The sequence below is a fragment of the Leptodactylus fuscus genome, chromosome 6 (assembly GCF_031893055.1).
Source record: "Leptodactylus fuscus isolate aLepFus1 chromosome 6, aLepFus1.hap2, whole genome shotgun sequence".
NCBI classification, from domain to species: Eukaryota; Metazoa; Chordata; class Amphibia; order Anura; family Leptodactylidae; genus Leptodactylus; species Leptodactylus fuscus.
Genome location: NC_134270.1, coordinates 91,185,963 through 91,208,955, shown reverse-complemented (window position 1 = coordinate 91,208,955; position 22,993 = coordinate 91,185,963). Strand labels below are relative to the sequence as shown.

Sequence of the window (22,993 nt, the reverse complement as noted above, 5' to 3'; positions counted from 1 at the left end):
ATTGTTGACATTGTGTGTGTTAATGGGGTGTTATACTGTGTCGTAGCCCCAATGTTGACCATTCTTTGTTAGTTACACCACTGCTACTGTGATGGTTATATCACAGTCATATGTACTGTACTGCTCTACATTGACTTAACTTTTAGTGGGTTGCTGGAGATCCTTGTATCCTGATTTTGATTCTGGTCATCATTTTGCGGATATATCGTGGCTTGGCTAACTGTCAAACGCCCTTCTGACTGTAAAGCGCTACGGTACCAGGACCGATAGCGCTTTACCCGGAGCACAGATCGGGAAAGCTGACAGTGCGCTGAATTCAGCGCACTGTCAGCTTTCCAGCAGTATATAGAACTGCCTGTGCCCAATCTGATGAAAGGTCCTCTTCAAAACATGGCAAAATGAGGCTCAGTAGTGTGTGTGGCCTCCACGCGCCTGTATGACCTCCCTACAACTCCTGGGCATGCTCCTGATGAGGTTGCAGATGGTCTCCTGAGGGATCTCATCCCAGACCTGGCCTAAAGCATCGGCCAACTCCTGGACAGTCTGTAGTGCAACGTTGGTGGATGGAGCGAGACATGATGGGCAGCATATTTCTCTCTAGAATCCCTTGATAGTCTTGAGATTTCATTGTACCCTGCACAGATTCAAAATACCCTGTGCCAGATGCAGCAAAGCAGTCCCAAAACATAACAGAGCCTCCTCCATGTTTCACAGTAGGGACAGTGTTCTTTTCGAGATATGCTTCAATTTTCCGTCTGAACATAGAGCTGAAGAGCCTTGCCAAAAAGTTTGATTTTTGTCTCATCTGTCCATAAGACATTATCCCAGAAATCTTTGTAGCTTGTCAACATGTAGTTTGGTTATTACTACCTTATTTTCCGGAGTATAAGATGACTTTAACTCCCAAAACTTCTCTGAAAAGTTGGGGGTCATCTTATACGCCGGGTATACGGTGGGGCAGGAGGCTTACATAGTAAGCTGTAAGCGGCCATTTTCTTGTAGTCGCAGTTATGTGCAGTCTGCTCTGCCTGAGGCCTAAAACATTGAAACCCAGCTCCGGAAGAAGACGTGCAGAGAGGCCGTTCCTGAAGAAGATGGAGGCATCGCTGGAGATTTCTCTTGCAACATTGGGGATGCCCCCAGTGCTGTTTGAGGTAGGAGAATAGCCTTTCTGAAGGCTATTCCTACGTGTGATTGAGAAAAAATGTGATTTTAATGATAGGATCTCATTAAATAAAGTAGGAGATCTAGAGAGCTTCTAACCTTTCTAATAAAAACTATTTATTTTCTCCCTCTCTTTCCCCAGCCTTGTCTTGTCTGGTTTGTGTTTGTCTTCCCTGTCTCCCTTTTTCTTTTTTTTTTTTCTACCTAGTTCACCATTTGTATTTTCGTCATTTTCTATTGTACTGTTCTTTGAGATCTCCACTGGCTTGGTAGACATGTTGTGTTTCTTTATTGTTAAAATTTTTCATAAATAAACAATTTTTTAAAAAAACAATTCAATGGGAACCTTTCACTAAGAAATTGTAGTGTAATCTAGGTTATTACAACCAGTTATAATACAACGGTCAAGTTTCCAGGTACATATTCAGTGAATATCTAAGGCTGGGTTCACATCAGCATTTGGCTTTTTGAAAGTCTCAAAATCCTCAAGAAGCTCATTTCAAACGGTTTTATTTTAAAACACATTGATTTCAAAGGGCTGTTAAAACCATGCGGTGGTGTGCATTTGGAGCATTTCCATCTGGTATCCGTTCTTTTGGGTGGGGGGGAAAAAAAATAAGGCTACAAGACTGAAAGCAACCAATCTGTTGAGATCTATGGAAAGCAGATTATGAACGGATGACTAATCCGTCTAAGGGTATGTTTGCACGGCGGAAAATGAAGAGGAATTCCTCATTTTCCGCCACCGTCATTTTTGCTACAGTGTAGCTGCGAATATATGCTGATGCAGTGAATCAGCATTCTGTTACAGCATCTTTCTGCCATGTATCCCGCTGAATCAGCTACGGAATCTGCAGCAAGATCAAACAAAACGCTTCTTTTTTCTGCATACTGCTGAGATCTCTGCCTTCCATTGAAAGAGGAATCTGCTACAGATTCGAGGGACGAAATCTGTCATGGGAAATATGTGTTTTCCAATAGTCTTAAGCGATCCACAGGTTGAGAACCACTGCCCTAGAGGACCAATACAATGGAAACCCCCAAAAGTGACCAGTTTTGTAAACTACACCACACAAAGAATATATCAAGGGAAATAATGAGCATTTTGACATCAGAGCTGTTTCAGATTTTATTAACATTAGATGTGAAAATGAATTTTTTTTTTTTTTTTTAAACAAACAGTAAATTTAGCCCCAAATTTTCCAAATTTACAAGAGGATAAAAGAGAAAAAGCTCCCGAAAGATTGTTACACCAGTTCTCTTAACATTTGGGTAACTACACCCCTCAAAATTTCTCAAAGGGTACTACACTCAATAAATGGATAAGTTACTCACAAATCAAACAGTACAATGAGATATGCCTGATAAATTCTTCCTCTACAGTAACTGTCCTGTAATATTCATCCGGCTAATATGTCACTAGCCCATCCTCCATTACTGCAACTGCTCAAACAGATGAAAAAGGGAACGTATACAAGACAGACAAAAATCAGGCACACATTGACTGAAAGGACAGTAAAAGACCAGCCTCTAGGTGCTAACTAAATAATAGCTAGTGAGCTTACATTACACTCTTACGTATCTGACTAGTGACACACAAATAGCGCTCATATAAGAACACACATAGCCAGCTCATCAGAGGCAATGGAAAACGGTTTCCACAGATTGCCAATATGCTCACATAGTGTCTGTATTAACAGTTTTATCACAAGTGATGAGTAGAGATGAGCGAACAGCGTTCAATTAAATAGGTATTCGATCGAATATCAGGCTATTCGAGATATTCTATTTGAATCGAATACCAAATGGCAAATGGCAAATGCAGTAAAAATTTGCATCCCCTCCCACCTTCCCTGGCGCTTTTTTTGCAGCAATAACTGTGTAGGGGAGGTGGGACAGGAACTACAACAACGTAGGCATTGAAAAAAAAAAAAAATAGGAAAAAGCCATTGGCAACTGAAATCAGGTACCTCGGATTTATAAGAATAGTGTCAGCCATGTTCGTGTCATTTGCAGCTTGGAGAGATAGGGAGAGACATCTGTTGAGGGCTAGAGAGGGATTAGCTTCTGCTAGGCAGGAAATCTGAAGAATAATAACAGCTCTTTTCAGAGCTATACTGCAGCAAGAGGATATATACAGCTCGGTGCATCTCCTAAAGAAACTGAAGTTGTATACAGCAAATCTGTGTATAGTATATATACGCTCAATCCAGCTTTCCTGGTTGTATTCTACTCCCAAACAAGTGGTATACAGCAAACTATACATTGAATCCAGCTTTCCTGGTTGTATTCCACTCCCAAATAAAAGTGGTATACAGCTAACTATAAAATAACATCTCTGTTTATGGGCTGAAGCTGAATGGTGGGCCTGACACTGTATACGCTGCTGGGGCAAGTGACAACTCCAAAAGAGGGGTGAAAGAATTAATCCTGGGGGTGGCACGGCTGAATTGGCGCTAATGGGCACAAACAACATCTCTGTTTATGGGCTAAAGCAAAAGAATGGGGCATAAACTTAAAATGCAGGGGCCTCAATCTGTCTCTAACTCAAGAGAGCATAGACACGCAGATTCTATCATGCAGTTAAAAGTAGAAGAGTAGCTCAGAAAGTGACAGTTGGGGTTTACTGTGTACACTCTATGCCACCAAAAAGGCTAACTGTGGGGCGTACTTGCACCCCCTCGTCAAACTCACCCAAACCTCAGCTGGGGAAAGCTTCCACTCTCCCTAAGGGCCACAGGTCCAACTTCTACACCCAATACGTGTAAGGCGCAGAGGGATCAGAGAGGACAGGGTGTAATTGGCCAGGTACTCATGCAACATACGCCTATACTTTTCCCTCCTGATGACACTAGGCCTCTCAATGGCGGTAGTTTGGGCAGAGGGGGAGAATTAACGTGTCCCAGACCTTGGAGAGTGTTCTCCTGGTGGTTGTGGACCGGATGGCAATTGTTAGCCTCTTGGAGGAAATCTCCTCTCTGCCACCAGCAAGCGTTTACGGAAACATTTCCATCATATTCTGCAACAGTTGCTTGTGGCAATCATTTATGCGATTTTTCCTCTCCCCTACCAGAACGAAGGACGAGATTTTTTTCTTATACCGCGGTCGAGGATTGCAAAAATCCAGTATTGTTTGCTCTCCATGATGTGAACTATGCCTTTGTCTCTTGAAAAGCAACCCAACATGAAGTCAGCCATGTGTGCCAGAGTGTTACTTGGCATGATTTCACTGCCCTCAACTGGAAGGGTCACTCTCCATTTCCTCCATTTTCCACTCCCCTTCACACCATCTGTGTTGAAACAATGGGATGAACTGAACTTCCCCTCAAGCCTCGTGTGGGACAGTGACATCAAATGTCATTTCATCCCCCTCGTCTTCCTCCGTCAGCCAAGGGTGTGAAGATAGAGAATAGAGAGACACCGAGCACACTTATAGTGTAGATGGTCTATTATAAATATATAGATGAATTATCTGGTGTTTATGAAAAGAACTCAGGACCTGGTGGCCTCTCACCTGATCGGGTTGTGACTCCGTTCACAACTCCATTTTCAGCAATATTAGGCTTCGTCAGAGTGAGAGTGGCAGCACGTCTCTATAACACTGGTCAAAAACCAGGAGGATGCACCAATGGAAGAACAAAAGGACGGCGCTCTCAGGTCCAAAGGAATCTATTCAAAAAGAAGATTGCACAATGTGCAATCTTCTTTTTGAATAAATTCCTTTGGACCTGAGAGCGCCATCCTTTTGTTCTTCCAAGGGTGTGAAGATGACAGGTGTGTGCTCTGAATGTTTTCAGCCTAGCAGAGGTTACTTTTCACTTACGAAAATGGCTGCACTTTCACCAGTATATCAGGTACAATAATGTAGGTTTCAAAGAACCTTTGCACCAACAAGTTGAAAACGTGGGCCATGTGTGGGCAGTGTTTGAGTCTGACAAGCTCCAGATCTGCTACCAGGTTCCAGCTATTATCACATACGCATACATGCCTGGGCCCAGGTGCAGCGGGGAAAACCATATTGCCATTCCATCGAGGAACGCATCCCTAACCTCGAGGAAAGTGTGTTTTCTGTCGGCCAAGCTGATGAGCTTCAACACGACCTGCTGATGTCTCCACACTCCAGTGCTGAAGTACTTACAGGTCACAGGTGTGTGGTCGAGGTTGCAGCAGAGGAGTAGACTTTCAGAGAGGCCCTGCCAGGAATTTTGGGCTGGGAGAGGAGATAGGCCACCCCAGTTTGCACCCTGGGCCCATCCTCAACTACATTCACCCGGCCTGTCATTACAGAGAAGCAGTGTCCCTGACCGCAGGAACTTGTCCATGCGTCGGTGGTCAAGTGGACCTTACAGCAAAGTGCGGAACTGAGGGCCCGACTAATGTTAGGGGACACGTGCTGTCGCAAGGCTGGGATGGCACACCAACAGAGGTAGTGACAGCTAGGGGCATCATAGCGAGGTGCCGCAGCTGCCATCAGGTCACGGAAGGCCTGAGTCTCCACTAGCAGGAACACCATCATCTCCAGGGCCAGCAGTTTTGAGATGAGCCCATTGAAGGCTTGGCCATGTAGGTGGGTTGCGCTGTACTTCTACCTGCAATTAAAAGCCTGGGAGATGGGGAGTTGCTGGGAAGAGGCGCATGATGGTGCAGGCGACAGGAGCAGAGGCCGAAAAATATGCAGATGAGGGTGAACTCCCCAAAGTGTCAGAGCCAGATGTTGAGGTGTCCAGGCTGGTGGTCTGGACTGCAGTTCCAGCACTGGAAACTGTGGAAGAGTCAGTGTTGGCAACGTCGGCTGACGATTGTCCTGCGTTTGCTCTCTCCCACTGAGCTAAGGGCTTGCCTTACAAATGACGGCGCATGCCAGAGGTGGTAAGGTTGCTCTTTTCAGAGCTCCTACTCAGTTTAGACTTGCAAAGTGTGCAAACCGCACTAAATTTGTCCTCCGCGTATACATTGAAAAATCTCCACACCATCAAGGAACGTGGCCTCGATGGGGGAGTTTCTGTCGGGTGGCTAGAAGAGGGGACATCTTGGGCCTTGCTGCCTCTGGCCTGGCTTCTGTGAAGCAGCTGTCCTGTGCCTCTGGACAAGCCTCTGCCTCTAGCCACCATTTTTCCTGCTTAGCTTGCCTCCACATCTACACTGCTTTCCCCGCTAGAAATCACCCCTGTCCATGTCAGGTCGATGGCCTCGTCGTCCACCAACTCCTCTTCCAATTGCTCACTCTCCTTTCACTGCAAACTGCACATAACCACAGCTTGCCCTGATGGCAACTGTGTCTCGTCATCATCACTGAGGCCCAGAAATGCTGGTTGCGGGTCCATAACCACAAAATTGGCAGGAAATGGCGGATGCTCCAGTATTTGGGCTTCAGGACACATAAAGTCGTCTGCTAGCTCCTGGGACTGGGAAGTGGTTCAACAGAGGAAGAGACAGTAAAAGGACCAAAAAACAGATCCTGGGAGGGGGCAAGGGTGGGATGACTGTTCGGAAGATTGGGCATGTTGTGTAAGAACACGACTGGAAGTAGTGGCTGACTGGCTGGTGGAAAAGCAGCTGGAAGCATTATCCGCTAGCCATTGTAACACCTGTTTGTGGTGCTCAGGCCTGGTCTGCGTTGTACCCTGCACCCTGCTTAACGCAGCTGTCAAACCATGAATTGTGATGAGCGCATGCTAATGTTTCTTTCGGTTTAAATTTATGTTTCTGTCCATATTAATGTAGAAGAAAGAAGGTTTCCAATTATTTATCCACTTTCATAGAGGTTCTAGTGAGTTTGTAAAGTGTCCAGTGGAAAGGATGGGATAGGATTTCACATAAGTCTGCCATCCATGGGCACTCATGGTGCAGAAACTGAGGGAGCGGACTTTGATGAACCCTTGGGTTTTGGATTTGGAACTCCATCAAAGGTCTCTGCTGCTCACACACCCTGCTCAACATAGGTTATATAGGGTTTCAGCGTGTGGTGGCCTAGAAAAAACAGCCGGTACTTCAGGCAGATGTAGGCGTTGCTTGAGTGTATTGCGGCTAGCAGCGGCTACTGTAGACTTGCCACCACTAGCTCGAGAACATTGGGGTATGTTTTTAAAGACGGTTGCAAAACGTGGGCCAGTCATGGACCGTGTTGGAGGCTGACAAGCTCCAGAGCCACTACCAGGTTCCGCCATTATCCCACACGAAAACATGCCTGGGCTCAGGTGCAGTGGCGAAAACCACATTGCCGTCTCATCCAGGATAGCATCCCTCACCTCGGAGGCAGTGTGTTGTCTGTACCCCAGGCTGATGAGCTTCAGCACGGCCTGCTGACGTCTCCCTACGCCAATGTTGCGCGTTTCCAGCACGTAGCTGGGGTCGATTTAACGTTGGTGGAGGAGGAGGAGGGTGGTGTTTCAGCCCTCCTGCCAGGAATATTGAGCAGGGAGACAAGTTTGCGACCCGGTCCCAGCCTCAACTACATTCACCCAGTGTGCCGTGATTGAGATGTAGCATCCCTGGCCGCATGCACTTGGCCACGCCTCGGTGGTCAAGTGGAACTTTGTGCAAAGCGCAGAACTTAGGGCCCGCCTGATGTTACAGGACACGTGCTGGTGCAAGGCGTGGATGGCACACCGGGAGAAGTAGGGACAGCATAGCGAGGTGCTGCAGTTGCCAGCAGGTCACAGAAGGCCTGATTCTCCACAAGCCAGGACGGCTACATCTCCTGGGCCAGCAGTTTTAAGATGAGGCCATTGAAGGCTTGGGCATGTGGATGGGTTGCGCTGTACTTCTGCCGGCGATGAAAGGCCTGGGAGATGGGGAGTTGCTGGGAAGAGGTGCATGATGGTGCAGGCAAAAGGAGCAGAGGCCGGAAAAGATGCAGATGGTGAACTCCCCAAAGTGTCAGAGGCAGATGTGGAGGTGACCTGGCTGGTGGTCTGGACTGCAGCGCCAGCACTGGCGTCACTGAGGACGGGCTGCTAGTCCACAACAACTAAATCACCCGGAGATAGCGGATGCTCCAGTGTTTAGGCATCAGGACACACAACGTCGTCTGGTAGCTCCTGGGATTGGTGAAGTGCTTGGACAGAGTGAGGGACAGTTAAAGGACCTGAAAACATCTCCTGGGAGGGGGAAATGTGGGATAACTGTTCTGGGAAGATTGGGCATGTTGGGAGGAATGTTGACCAGACTCTTGGCAAGGAAGAGGACTTGAGGTAGTGGCTGACTGGCTGGTGGATAAGGAGCTGTAAGCATTATCTGCTAGCCATTGTAACACCTGTTCCTGGTGCTCGTTCCTGTTCAGTGTGGTACCCAGTTTAATGCAGCTATCAAGTCAGGGATTGTGATGAGCGCATGCTAATGTTTCTTTAGCTTAAAATTTGGGTTTCTGTCTATACAATTGGGAAGACGGTTTCCAGGTATTTTTCCACTTTCCATAGAGGTTGTATAGAGTGTGGAAAGTGTGTAGTTGATAGGCTGTGATAGTGGGGTAAAACTGTGACTTGGGCATGTTAGATACCCCCAGGCATGCTTCCCCTGCTGTCCCAGTTGCACTCCAGAGGTGTTGTCATCATTTGCTGAGGTGTCATAGTGGACTTGGTGACCCTCCTTAGCCGAATAGTGGTTTCCCCTGAAATGAACTTTTTTTTCCCCATAGACTATAATGGGATTCAATATTCGTTCGAATAGTCGAATATTGAGGGGCTATTCAAATCGAATATCGAATATTTTACAGTTTGCTCATCTCTAGTGATGAGTGTACCACCCCTGTATTGTTTGACCTGTGGGTACCCTACCTTTTATCTTAGAGTGGCCTATTCAGCCTCTTTTGAGAAATCTTTTTAGCTGCATTATCATTTTGAGCCCAAGAGTGCGTCCCAAAAAGTAGTGTATAAAGTGGAAATTGAATTTCTTTTAGAAATTTTTGTGACATAACAGGCACACAATCCAAAAACTATTAAGTGGGCTATACTGGACACAAAAAAGTTGTATACATGTATGGAAACTGCTGTTTGGGCACACAGCAGAGCTCAGAAGGGATGGAGCACTGCACTTTCTAGCAGTGGAGCATAGATTTAGAGGGACTTTCTGGGCGCCATGTTTTTGTAGTGCCCTGGAGGTGCCAGTAAATGAATTCCCCAAGAAGTGGCCCCATTTTGTAGGGACAATTTTAGGCATGGCATGCAAAAACATCAGTGTATGCCTACATGTATGACACTGTTGCCCCTAGGATAACATGCTTAATATTATATGTGGGTATAAATCGCTGTTTGGGTACAGCTGGCCACAGAAGGGAAGGATCATTATTTTGACTTTTGGAGGTTATGCCACTTTTGAAGAGCAACTGAGTTGCCAGTAAAGTGGAATTTGCAGACACAATATCATTTTACAAACCATACCACTGAAAGGAATTTATCAAGTGGTGTAGCGAGCTTTTTTAAACCTTGAGTGTTGTGTGAATTTAATTTCCAGAAATGAACACACAGCTGATAATGAAAAGTGAAAATTTGTTTGCTGATTGTGGAGTATTTACTTCTGTGGTGATAACTTGGGACTCCAAATTCAGCACAAATCCATCTAATACTCTTTGTAATCATCCAGATCCTGCTATTTTCTGATATTTGATCCAGGAACTCAACCATCTTAACAGTAGGAGTTACCAAAGCTGGTATTACTTAAATCAGTCAGGAACCCAGCCCGTCCTCTGCAGGACAGCTCATTACAAGGTATACCCACCAAAGATGACATCACTGACTATCAGTAGCTGGAAAATCCAAGGGCTGACCGCCTCAGCCTTTGGATCCAAACCAAACGACCCAGACTTTATAGACAGACTAAAAAATATCGACATCCAAATCCTCCTAGAAACATGGACCCGGGCAGAAGATGAATCCCTAACACCCATGGGCTACAAGGAATTCTCGGTCGCTGCCTGGAAAAGCAAGACCACCAAACTAGGCCGCCACTCAGGAGGCATACTAATATGGTTCAAGGAGGAGCTTAAAGAACATGTGAAAGCCATCAAACGTGGTGATAACCACATGTGGATAAAAATAAGCAACTCCATCCTCAATGGCCAACACGACATTTATCTCTGTGCAGTATACATCCCCCCATCAGAGTCCCCCTACCACAACCCAGACATCTATGAGGTCATACAAAGGGAATTTGCCCAGTTCCAGTCCCAAGGCAGAGTGCTGATCTGCGGCGACCTAAACGCCAGGACTGGCATAGAGAAAGACTTCCTGTCCTCTGATGGAAACCTACACATCCCGGTAGGCGAGGTCCACCACCTGGAGTCTGCACAGAGAAGAAGAAATACTTCTTCTTCTTCTTATGGTAGAGTTGGAAGGGACCTCAAGGGCCATTGGGTCCAACCCCCTGCGAGTGCAGGTTTTCCTAAATCATCCCAGCTATATGTTTATCCAGATTCCGCTTGAAGATTTCCATTGATGGAGCGCCCACCACCTCCCGTGGCAGCCTATTCCACTCTCTCACTACCCTCACTGTCAGAAAGTTTTTCCTAATGTCTAATCTGTATCTCTTTCCCTTTAGTTTCATCCCATTGCTTCTTGTACTTCCTTGTGCTAATGAGAATAGGGGAGATCCCTCTGCACTGTGACTACCTTTCAGATATTTGTAGACTGCTATTAAATCTCCCCTCAGCCTTCTCTTCTGCAAACTAAACAATCCCAGTTCTTTTAGCCGCTCCTCATAGGACATGGTTTGCAGACCTTCCACCATTTTGGTTGCTCTTCTCTGGACTTGCTCCAATATATCGATGTCTTTCTTGAATTGAGGCGCCCAGAACTGTACACAGTATTCCAGGTGTGGTCTGACCAGGGAAGAGTACAGCGGAATAATGACCTCTCTTGATCTAGATTCAATGCTTGTCTTAATACATCCCAGAATTTTATTCGCCTTTTTTGCAGCAGCACCGCACTGTTGGCTCATGTTGAATTTGTGATCTACTATTATGCCCAAGTCCTTTTCCCCTCTGCTATCACTTAGTTCTATTCCTCCCATACTATATATGTTTTTTACATTTCTGTTACCCAGATGTAGAACTTTGCATTTGTCCCTGTTAAATACCATTTTGTTCGCCTCAGCCCATTGTTCCAGTGTGTCTAAGTCCTTTTGAATACACTCTCTCTCCTCTCTAGTGTTGGCTATTCCTCCTATCTTCGTATCATCTGCAAATTTTATGAGTTCCCCAATAATTCCATCGTCCAGATGCCAGCTATGACATAGTCGTCAACAAGAGCGGGAGACAGCTGCTGAACCTGTGCCGGAGTCTGGGACTGTACATAATGAACGGGCGTACCAGAAGGGACTCTCAGGGACGCTTCACACTAAACTCCCACGTGGGTAACAGCGTGGTGGACTAGGTCATCACAGACGCAGACCCAGCAGACATAGATGCTCTCATAGTCACCCCTGAGACACACCTGTCAGACCACAACCAGATCCTGCTGTACATGAGATCCACTGACAAGTCACTCACACAGCAGCCCCACCAGATTGGTCTCTACAACCTACCACCATCCTTTAAATGGGCCAGTCACCGGGCCACTAAATACACCAACGCGACTAACCGACCCGAAATCAAGGAACTGCTCACAAACTTCTATATGAGTTCCTACCAGCCAGACTAACAAGGGGTCACCCGAGCAGTGAAGGACTTCAATAACATCCTGTACACCAAAGCAGAACTAGCAGGCCTGAAACAGACAAAGCCCAAGAGACCGACTAACAAACAGTCTCACAAATGGTTTGACAGCGACTGCAAGGCTCTACGCCATTCTCTAAGGGCAGTCTTTAATCAGAAGCACAGAGACCACAACAACAGAGAGGCGAGGGAAGCCTACAACAATCTATGCAAGCAATACAAAGGCATCCTCAGAGAGAAGAAACAGAGGTGCCTCTCCCACAAAATAGAGCAACTAGAGGACTCCCTCCAGGACAGCTCATTCTGGGAGACCTGGCACCACATGGGCACAAAGCCCAAGAAAAACTTTCTCCACATCCAAAATGGCAATATCTGGCTCAACTACTTCAGAGGTCTCTACAAAAACATCCCAGAAGAAGAACCAACCCCAGAACAGCAACAGATAATCACCAAACTGAGGGACATGGAGAAAATCATCAAAGACTTCCAGAACCGTCTGGACTCGCCAATCACCATAAAAGATATACAGGAAAGAATTGCCCTGCTGAAAGGCAAAAAGGCCAGTGGCCCTGACTGCATCCTACCAGAGATGATCAAATACAGCCCTCCAGCAATACACGTGGCACTGGCAAAGCTATTCACCCTCGTGCTCAATGCAGGACACTTCCCCCGAAGACTGGAACAAAGGCCTCATAACCCCCATCTACAAGAATGGAGACCATTATGACCCCAACAACTACAGAGGGATCTGCGTCAGCAGCACGCTGGGGAAACTGTTCAACAGCATCATCAATAACAGAATCCTCACCTTCCTCACACAACACGGGGTCCTCAGCAAGAGCCAAGCAGGGTTCATGCCAAACCACCGCACCACAGACCATATCTACACCCTGCACAGCCTCATCAAGACGCACGTCCACAACACCAGAAGAGGCAAGATATTCATCTGCTTCGTGGACTTTAAGAAGGCGTTCGACTCAGTATGGCACCCAGGCCTGCTCCTGAAACTCCTAGAGAGTGGAATAGGAGGAAGAACATATGACGTTATCGAGAGCTCCTACACTGGAAACCAGTGCAGTGTGAAGGTGAAGGGGAAAAGGACAGCATACTTCCAACAGGCCCGAGGGGTCAGACAAGGCTGTAGCCTGAGCCCAACGCTCTTCAACATCTACATCAATGAACTGGCTACAGCCCTGGAGGCCTCATCAACCCCAGGCCTCACCCTGAACAATCGGGAGGTGAAGTTCTTGCTATACGCTAACGACCTCCTACTCCTGTCCCCCACCGAGAAAGGCCTCCAAGAAAGCTTGTCAGTGCTGGAAAAATTCAGCACCACATGGGCTGTACCCATCAACCAGAAGAAGACCAAAGTCGTGGTATTTCAGAAGAAAGGCCACAATAAAGCCTCCACCCCACAATTCACACTGAACGGCTCCACACTGGAGAAAACCAACAGCTACACCTACCGTACCTGGGGCTGGAGCTCAGCCAATCAGGAAGCTTCAAAGCAGCAATAGAAACCCTGAAAGGAAAAGCCTGCAGAACCTTCTACGCCATCAGAAGACAACTGTACCACCTCAAACCACCGGAGAGGGTCTGGCTGAAGATATTTGACGCAGTCATCTCCCTGATCCTTCTCTATGGCAGTGAGGTTTGGGGCCCAGCCACCTACCCAGACCAGTCAAAGTGGGATTCCAGCCCAACAGAGAACTTTCACCTGGAGTTCTGCAAATACCTGCTCCATGTCCATTGCAACACCTCCAACATGGCCTGCAGGGCAGAGCTAGGCAAACTCCCCCTATGGCTCACAATGCAGAAGAGGGCGCTATCATTCTGGACTCACATACAGGGCAGCAGTCCTGGCTCTTACCACCACCAAGCCTGGCTGAGCCACAGAGCCCAGAGAAAAACTGATATCCCCCAACCAAGCATTAGCCTTCTGCCAAGCCAAAACCCCCAACATGTCCTGAACAAGGAGTCATTGAGAGAGACAAACAGCGGTACATCAAGGAATGGAGAAGCGCAATAAATAACTCCAAGAAACTCACTGTGTACCAGTCACTGCAAAGGGACTACACCATGGCCACCTACCTGGAGAGAATACGCCACCCCAAACACAGACAGACCCTGAGCCGGTACAGACTGAGCGCCCACAACCTGGAGATGGAGACGGGGCGACACAGGCAGACGTACAAGCCACGGGAGAACAGACTGTGCCAGCACTGTGACCAGGGGGCCCTAGAAGACGAGACCCACTTCCTGCTACACTGCACCAAATACTCAGCTGTGAGGGCCGTCTACTACCAAAGACTCTCTGCCCACATCCCTGACTTCATATCTGCAGATGAGAAGAGGAAACTCTACATCCTACTGGGAAAAGAAGAGGCCACTGTGGAGATCGCTGCCCAATACATGTCCAGATGTCACCAAACAAGAGGAAGATGAGACTCCATGGACTGTTATACCCCAAACCACCTGCCCCACCCCACCACACCTCCCCATATAGCGGTCACCAACTAAGAGGAAGATGAGACTCTACAGACTGTTATACCCCAAACCAGTTCTCTAGCAGCATTGGGGACGCCCTCAGTGCTGTTTAAGCCCACTTTTTCTCTTTTAACTCCTTGTGAAAATGAAAAAAATGGGTTTAAACTGATGGTTTACTGGGAAAAAAGTAATTTTTAAATTTTCCCATCTTAAAGTTAATAAATGCTGTGGGGTCTAAATTCCTTGAGGGGTGTACTTTCCAAAATAGGTCACTACTGAAGGCTTTACACTATACTGCTAGTTTAGAGGCTCTTTAAATGAGACATGACACCTGAAAACTGAAAAACTGAACTCAGCGCACTGTCAGCTTTCCGGCAGTATATAGAACTGCCTGTGTGAAAAATGGTGAAAGGTCCTCTTTAACAGAAAATAAATAAATAAATAAATAAATAAATAAATAAATAAATAAATAGTAGCCTTATGCTAGGCTCACACTAGTGCCCGGAGTCCATTTGAAGCTTTCCGTCTTTTGCATGCAGAAGATGGAAAGCTGTCAGATCGGGTCCGACCATGAGCGCCGGTGAGCGTTCTATGCTTTCCGCCGCGAAACCAGTTTTTTTAAAATCGGACACAGAGTACTGCATGTCCGACACTGTGTCCGATTTTTAAAAACGGTTTTGTGGCAGAGAGCATAAAACGCTCACGACCGGAAACCAAATGAATGGGTATGAAGGAGTCCTGCAGGTTTCCGTCTCCTGCTCAGTTTTGTGCAGGAAACGGAAACCTGCATGAACGGAGACCGGGCGCAGATGTGAATAAGCCTTTGCTGATGACCCAAAATTCAAAAGAATACTTCAAATGAGGCTGGATTGTAAAATATTACTGAAATGATATGTTGATCTATCTATCTATCTATCTATCTATCTATCTATCTATCTATCTATCTAACCTTCGTAATAAATATTGCAAATAAAAGAAACAAAAAGCTGGAAATAATGATTTTTTTTTTCCATCTCACATTACAAAGCAATGCTATAAAATATGATCAAGAAGTCACATGTAGCCCAGAGACTTTAAAAACACAGTTCATTCCGCAAAAAATAAAGGCCTTAAAAAAATAAAAACATTTTTTCCCCCCTGAGATGGGGCAATTGGCATAAGCCTCATGTTTTGTTTTGTTTTTTTACTTCCTGTAGGGTACTATAGGTTTGTAGGTTGGACTTGATGGACTGATGTCTTATTCCAACCTAACGATCTCAGAAGATGGTGATGCAAAATAATTGACTTACCGTATATACTCAAGTATAAGCCGAGTTTTTAAGCACAGTTTTTGTGCTGAAAAAGTGCTCCTCGGCTTATACTAGAGTCATTATGGTAATTTTCTGCTAGCAGGCCAGAAACGCAGACCCCCCTTCCCCTCCCACCGCTCCATCACACGCCGGGTGACGTGGCCACGTACATTCAGGCCCGCACCCGTGTGTATCTGCTTCCCAGCGTGCTAGCCGAAGTACCGTAAGTACTTCTGCAGTTTGAAATGTACAGCATCGCCACGCTGTACTTTCCAAAATAGGTCACTACTGAAGGCTTTACACTATACTGCTAGTTTAAATGAGACATGACACCTGAAAACTATTCCAGCAAAACCTGCTTTTCAAATGCCGAGTGTCACTTCTTCCCTTTGGTGTTTGAGTGCTGGGGCCCGCCCCCAGTGCTGCGAGAGAACTCATTTGCATACCAACGAAAACTGGGATTTCTATGGAACGGCGGCGTGGAGAAGACATCTAAAGGTAGAAGAAGAATATCCTTTCTTAAGGCTATTCCTATGTGTGACTGACAAAAAAAATTGATTTTAATGGTAGAATCCCTTTAACATCAAATATGGAGAAACTGTTTGAGGGACTCTCAAGCAACTATATACAGGAGTATGTACATAATATTTTAAGTGACAGACATCAAAGTTTTACTATGGATAGAATTTATACCAAATACTGTTACTATTGCAAAGGCAATAAGTATGCTTCTATATCAGTCGTGGTGTGCATAAAGGCACAACCACAGTACAAATATTAATTTCTGGGGCCACACGGTGGCTCAGTGGTTAGCATTGCAGCGCTGGAGTCCTGGGTTCGAATCCTGCCAAGGACAAACATCTGCAAGGAGTTTGTCTGTTCTCCCCATGTTTGCGTGGATTTCCTCATACTCAAAAGACATACTGATACTGGGGAAAAAAATGTACATTGTGAGCTCTGTAAGAGGCTCAAAAATCTACATTACAAAAAAAAAAAAAATATTAATTTCCATATACATAAGCGTAAGTAACATGAAAATACACCCAAATCATAAAAAAAAAAAAAAAAACGCCTTTTGTTAGAACCTACCAGGATGAACACGCACACCTGACGTGCGTTTCGCCTCAAAAAGGCTTCGACTGACTCATAGACAAAGCATTTTTGAGATATAACGTGCTTCGGGTGTGCTTGTTCATCTTGGTAGGTTGATACAAAGGGCATTTATTAATTTGCGCTAATGTATTACAGTAGTGATCAGTATTCATCACTACTGCCAACACAAGAGTAACACGAGTGTGGCTAGGTGGTGCAGTAGGCAGGGACAACTGCCAATATCTGCTGCCGCTACTGTAATACATCAGTGTAAAAGGGATAGCCACCGGGAGAGGTCTATCTCCTAGTCACTCTCATTAGGCAGAAGAAAGGGGGCATTAATGTAGCATTAGGCTGTGTTCTGGACACTTTCAGATCTTGAACTGATGGCAGACCCAAATCATTGGACATTTACTAAGAGTAGATGAGTAAGAGTAGATGAGTACAAGACCAAATTTTTAGTCCAAAAAGGTAGAGTTTTATTTTTACTCCACAAGAAACAGTGCGGAAACAAAAACAGAAAAAAAAAAAAAACATACAAAATAAATACCTGCCCGGCTAGGCTCTAACTACACACATAAATAGGGTACCTCACCTATAATAGTAGATTCAATAACAAACTTGAATAGTACAAGACACAGCTCCCACAGTGGGACCTTCCAGCTGGCCCTGCAGCCCAGCTCTGTCCAAAGTCTTGCTGCTGGAGCTGAACTTTTAAACCTCACTGATGAGGACAATCCACAGCAGCTGACACGCTGCAGAAACATCCACAATATGTGGACTGGAGGGGGTGTGGAATGACAGGTCCCACTGCCAATCCTACCTGCCATTCCTAAAATATCAAGCCCAATACTGAGCATGTAACAAAATGCTCAGCAGACAAAAGCTATCTTCTGAGAACAAGTCATTTCTGGACTTTCTCTCATCTCGCCCACCTGAGCATTCTGGGCGAGATGTACACCCCCTCCATTATTTTGCCGGCAATTGGCTTACAGTTGTTACTGACATCTAGTGAGAATTGTATGCGTGTATCCTACTAATATTATAAATGTGAAAGTTTGGATTTTTGTGTGTGTTTGTACTCGATCACGCAAAAACGGCTGAATGGATTTGGATGAAATTTGGGACAAATAGTTTTTAACCTCGGTTAACACATAGGCTACTTTTTATCCTGTTAAATGACATGGCTTCACGACCGTTATTAATTTATTTTCATATGCCATATAAAACTGCTCTTGCCAGCAGCACTATCCGTGAATTGGAGTTTTCTGATAAAGCCAGGTCTGTTGTCCCTCTATTTAAATACACAGATAACACTGTGTACATGCATCTGCATATTATCTTATCAGCTCCAGGCATCCCTTTTAATACAAATTGGCAGTTTGCCAATTTTAAACATAAATGGGGGGAGGGGGGGAGAAAATCTAATTTGTCGCAAAATTCTAAAACAAATGAGAGCTATGAAGTTAGCCAGAAGTCAGCAGACTTCTCCTCAAGCGGAGCTCAGGGGAATCATCGACCTCAACACACTCAATATATGGTGTCCTAGCGAGCTGCTGAGATGCCGAAACATTCAGAGGCACGGCTTGAGGAACAAGTTCAGCTGCAGGACAGCTTGAGAGCTGCTGAAACACCGGGGCAGGCGAACCATCGACTGCAGCAATTCGCTGAAAATAGGGGGATCATTGATGTCAACAACATGCAGATGAAGTCGCTCGCAGAGGCTAGTAAGTATATATATTTCAAGAATGCACACAAAACAAATTGCTGGAAGCACCAGAATCTCTCACTGGAAACCCACAAAACAGTAAGTATCAAAAATCCCTCAGTTGCTATGCTAGAATGCCTAATGTGCAGGGAGCGCAAGAGCACAGAGATTAGCTAAGCAGTTATCCTCTCTTATAGCCACTATTGTACCCTGTTAGCAGTCCTTCCAAACTAGGATATGTCTGACATAATGCTGATGATACTGTTTTGACACAAACACTTCTTATAGAAAAGTATCACAACAGATGGTGGCCCTTAAAGAGGACCTTTCACCATCTGGGGCACATGCGGTTTAATACACCGCTAGAAAGCCGACAGTGCGCTGAATTCAGCGCACTATTGGCTTTCCCATTCTGTGCCCCCCAGTGAAGAGCTATAGACACAGTGAAGCGCACTAGACACTGCTGTGAGGAAGGGCTTTCCTGACTGACTGTCAGAAACGCCCTTCTGACTGTGAAGAGCTACGGTACCGTCACCGATAGTGGTACGTGAAGACCGGGGGCACAGAACATGAATTCAGCGCACTGTCAGCAATATAGCGTTGTATTAAACCGCATGTTTTCCAGATGGTGAAAGGTCCTCTTTAAAAAATAAATAAATATATATGTATGATCAGCTACTCACCAATGTCAATGGCATCTGTTGGAAATGGATCCAGTAACATCAATGTCACAAACTTCCAATCCTGGAAAAAAAATATAATAATAAATAAATAAAAAACCTTCATCCATGATTAGAAGAGGCACATAGACACAATTATTTTTCATGGAGGATCTGACCATAAAGAATTTTACTGTAGGATTTTCCCATAAACAACAACATCTGTTTGTTCATTATAAGCCTTGGCTTACATGCCACCCTTTCAGATGGCTTGAACATACAAAGAATTGAAATGGAGTTTGTCAGGTCTGAAATACCTCCCATAACAATGCATAACACGGCCTTTAATAGAAGCAGAAAAAAACCTCTGTGGTCAAAACCAATGAAGCAATGCAGGAATCCCCATGCGGACTCCCTGAACAGATTACCAACGCAGATGTGAACGAGGCCTAACACAGATACGCGACATAGATTTGTTTTAAACTGTGTGCCTAGGTCTTGTAGGTAGCACATATACATATGAGGCAAAGTGCAAGTATTAACGAACTAAAGACCACCAGGAGCAAATATACATATAAAATAGAATATTTATTAGAATAATAGTTAAAGTTAACAGAAAATAAATAAATAGTAGCCTTACGATAGGTTCACACGAGTACCCGGAGTCCGTTCTAAGCTTTCCGTCTTTTGCATGCTGAAGATGGAAAGCTGTCAGACCGGGTCCGGCCGTGAGCGCCGGTGAGCGTTTTATGCTTTCCGCCGCGAAACCGGTATTTTAAAATCGGACACAGAGTACTGCATGTCCGACACTGTGTCCAATTTTTAAAAAACGGTTTAGTGCCGGAGAGCATAAAACGCTCACCGGCGCTCACAGCCGGAAACCAAATGAATGGGTATGAAGCAGTCCTGCAGGTTTCCGTCTCCTGCTCAGTTTTGTGCAGGAAACGGAAACCTGCATGAACGGAGACCGGGCGCAGATGTGAACGAGCCCTGAGTCTTTGCTGACGACCCAAAATTCAAAAGAATACTTCAAATGAAGCTGGATTGTAAAATATTACTGAAATGATATGTTGATTATATATACATTATATCTATATATTTATATATAATATATATATATATATATATATATACATATACACACACACACACATATATATATATATATATATATATATATATATATATATATATATATATATACATACACACACATACACACACTCACCGGCCACTTTATTAGGTACACCATGCTAGTAACGGGTTGGACCCCCTTTTGCCTTCAGAACTGCCTCAATTCTTCGTGGCATAGATTCAACAAGGTGCTGGAAGCATTCCTCAGAGATTTTGGTCCATATTGACATGATGGCATCACACAGTTGCCGCATATTTGTCGGCTGCACATCCATGATGCGAATCTCCCGTTCCACCACAAAGATGCTCTATTGGATTGAGATCTGGTGACTGTGGAGGCCATTGGAGTACAGTGAACTCATTGTCATGTTCAAGAAACCAGTCTGAGATGATTCCAGCTTTATGACATGGCGCATTATCCTGCTGAAAGTAGCCATCAGATGTTGGGTACATTGTGGTCATAAAGGGATGGACATGGTCAGCAACAATACTCAGGTAGGCTTTGGCGTTGCAACGATGCTCAATTGGTACCAAGGGGCCCAAAGAGTGCCAAGAAAATATTCCCCACACCATGACACCACCACCACCAGCCTGAACCGTTGATACAAGGCAGGATGGATCCATGCTTTCATGTTGTTGACGCCAAATTCTCACCCTACCATCCGAATGTCGCAGCAGAAATCGAGACTCATCAGATGTATAGGGCGTTTTTTTTGTGGGGCCAGGTGTACTTTTTAGATATACCATTTTGGGAAATGTTTATTGCTTAGATCACCTTTTATTTAATTCAGAGGCAAAACAGAGAGAAAAACCCGGCAGTTTAGCACTTTTGATTTTGACGTTCACTGTACATAAAACTATTAGTAGACCGGGCATTTTCAGACACAGGGATACCTAATGTGTATGTTTCACAGTAATGTTATAAACTAGAAAAACAACTACCACCCTAAGTATACTAGTGGTGTAAAATCACAAATACTAACACTAAACAAAATGATTGTGACCTGTTAAAAAGATGATTTTTCCTTTATTTAGGGTACATGGCCCTCAAAATAAATAGTGATGCTACAATTGTAGCGCTTGGCTAAAATAGTAAATATATATGGCTAAATATACTCTACTTGAGAGGGATGCATTTAGGTTCACTCCTCCAAGTTCCCTCCAAATTGTATAGCCATTATTAAGAGAAAATATATACACAGATTGTGGACAACGAGGGTACTAGTGTTACCTCCCTCTATAGGTATCCCCAATATCTAAATGACAACCTGTGTGTCCAGCACTGCTTGAAGCGTCCGCAGTGTAAATACAACCTATCCGCATCAATACAGACCGAGGATCGTCTGGACACAGCTGTGCATATGGGAACTGATAGACGTATCATAAGGACGAGGACTAGTTAGCTACACTCCATCCCGTACGGTCATGTCATAGCCCCCCTGCCAGTGTTCAATGTCCTGTCATTACCATCCAGCTACTGGGTCCATATATAGTCTGATAGGGTCGGTCAAAGGTAAGTATATCCTCCTATCTGATATTGGGAGTCTCTGCATAAAGTCATCCACCTACGTAAAAGTATTCCTTCCTTTTTAACCCTACGCGTTTCGCCTCTCTATCATGGCTCATCAGGGGTATTACTGGTGGGATATTTCAATTGCATGACCTAATTTCTCCCTAGTGATTAGGGCACACAGGCGACCACCGTCTAGTGACGCCGCACTGATGCCCTGTTCGGTGTATGTTGACTGCAATCGCGGCCGTCTCTGCAGCGCTTGATATAGCCGTGCGCCACGAGATGCCGCCTCCCACTGGGTGTGGCCTCGCCCTCGCTTCCCAACCAATCACGGGTTGCCAATACGCAAACCCATGTGAGAAGCTGCATGTCCTGGTCTGCCCTCCTCCCAGCGGGGCGTGATTCCCGGAGAATACGGCGGCTGTCAGCAGGCAGTGAAGATGACGGGAAATATGGTATCCAGATCGGCTAACTAGATATTGAAGTAGCCTCCTCGATATATTACAGCAGTGTTGATCTCTTATGTTAATGTTCCTAGGGGTACCTATCGTATGTTGTACGTGTATTGATCTTGCAGAGTTGATCTTACACAGTTAATATATGTTATTAATTGCTATGCAGCAACAAAAATCGCCTTGCTGTTTGTCTTGTAACATTTGTATGTCTCCCCGGATATGGTAAGTGACGATAGGGTACTTATTGATGTATAGATTACCGCACGTGGTTACTTCCCATTCAATTGGTTTACATGTTTAAAACTCCATACCAGTGTGCAGCAAAGTTTACCATCCATCGTACTATTCGCATGGACAGTCCCACATGTATATTTACACTGTGTAGATAAAATCTAACTACCCAATCCTAATCACATTTTGTTGCGTTTTTATTGCGTTACGCTTATTTAAAAGACACTGCCATATCCTTAGCGTCTTATTCAATTCTGCTATTTGTACCATGATATATTTATAGGATTTCGATTTACCCCTATAACTATGTTTTGCTCCCCTTTTATGGATACATTAAGAATAAATATGAAGAATAATCATAAGTGTCTCATAGATAGTTTCTACATGAAAATATGGATCTAATAACATATCTTCTATATGGACCTAATATCATATTTTCATGATCACATTAAGAATGAGTGGAATGATAGTTCTTCATTTAAGCCATTTGGTTTCAAAGTATTTAAACGATAAATCCATCGGCTTTCCTGCTGAAGTATCTTTCTTTCATAATTTCCACCCCTTGGAGACGGTTCTACTTTTTCCAAAACCAGAAAACGAATACTCCTCGGTT

General features: G+C 44.9%; 1 protein-coding gene across 2 annotated transcripts in view; it reads right to left on the bottom strand.

Moving 5' to 3' along the window:
- SULF2 (sulfatase 2) overlaps nt 1-22,993 on the bottom strand; it is a 131,766-nt gene that overhangs the window by 79,765 nt on the left and 29,008 nt on the right. For both annotated transcript variants that reach the window (XM_075276776.1, XM_075276777.1), the window contains exon 2: nt 19,072-19,132. The gene's annotated coding sequence lies outside the window, so the exon portion shown is untranslated. The remainder of the gene's footprint in view (nt 1-19,071; nt 19,133-22,993) is intronic.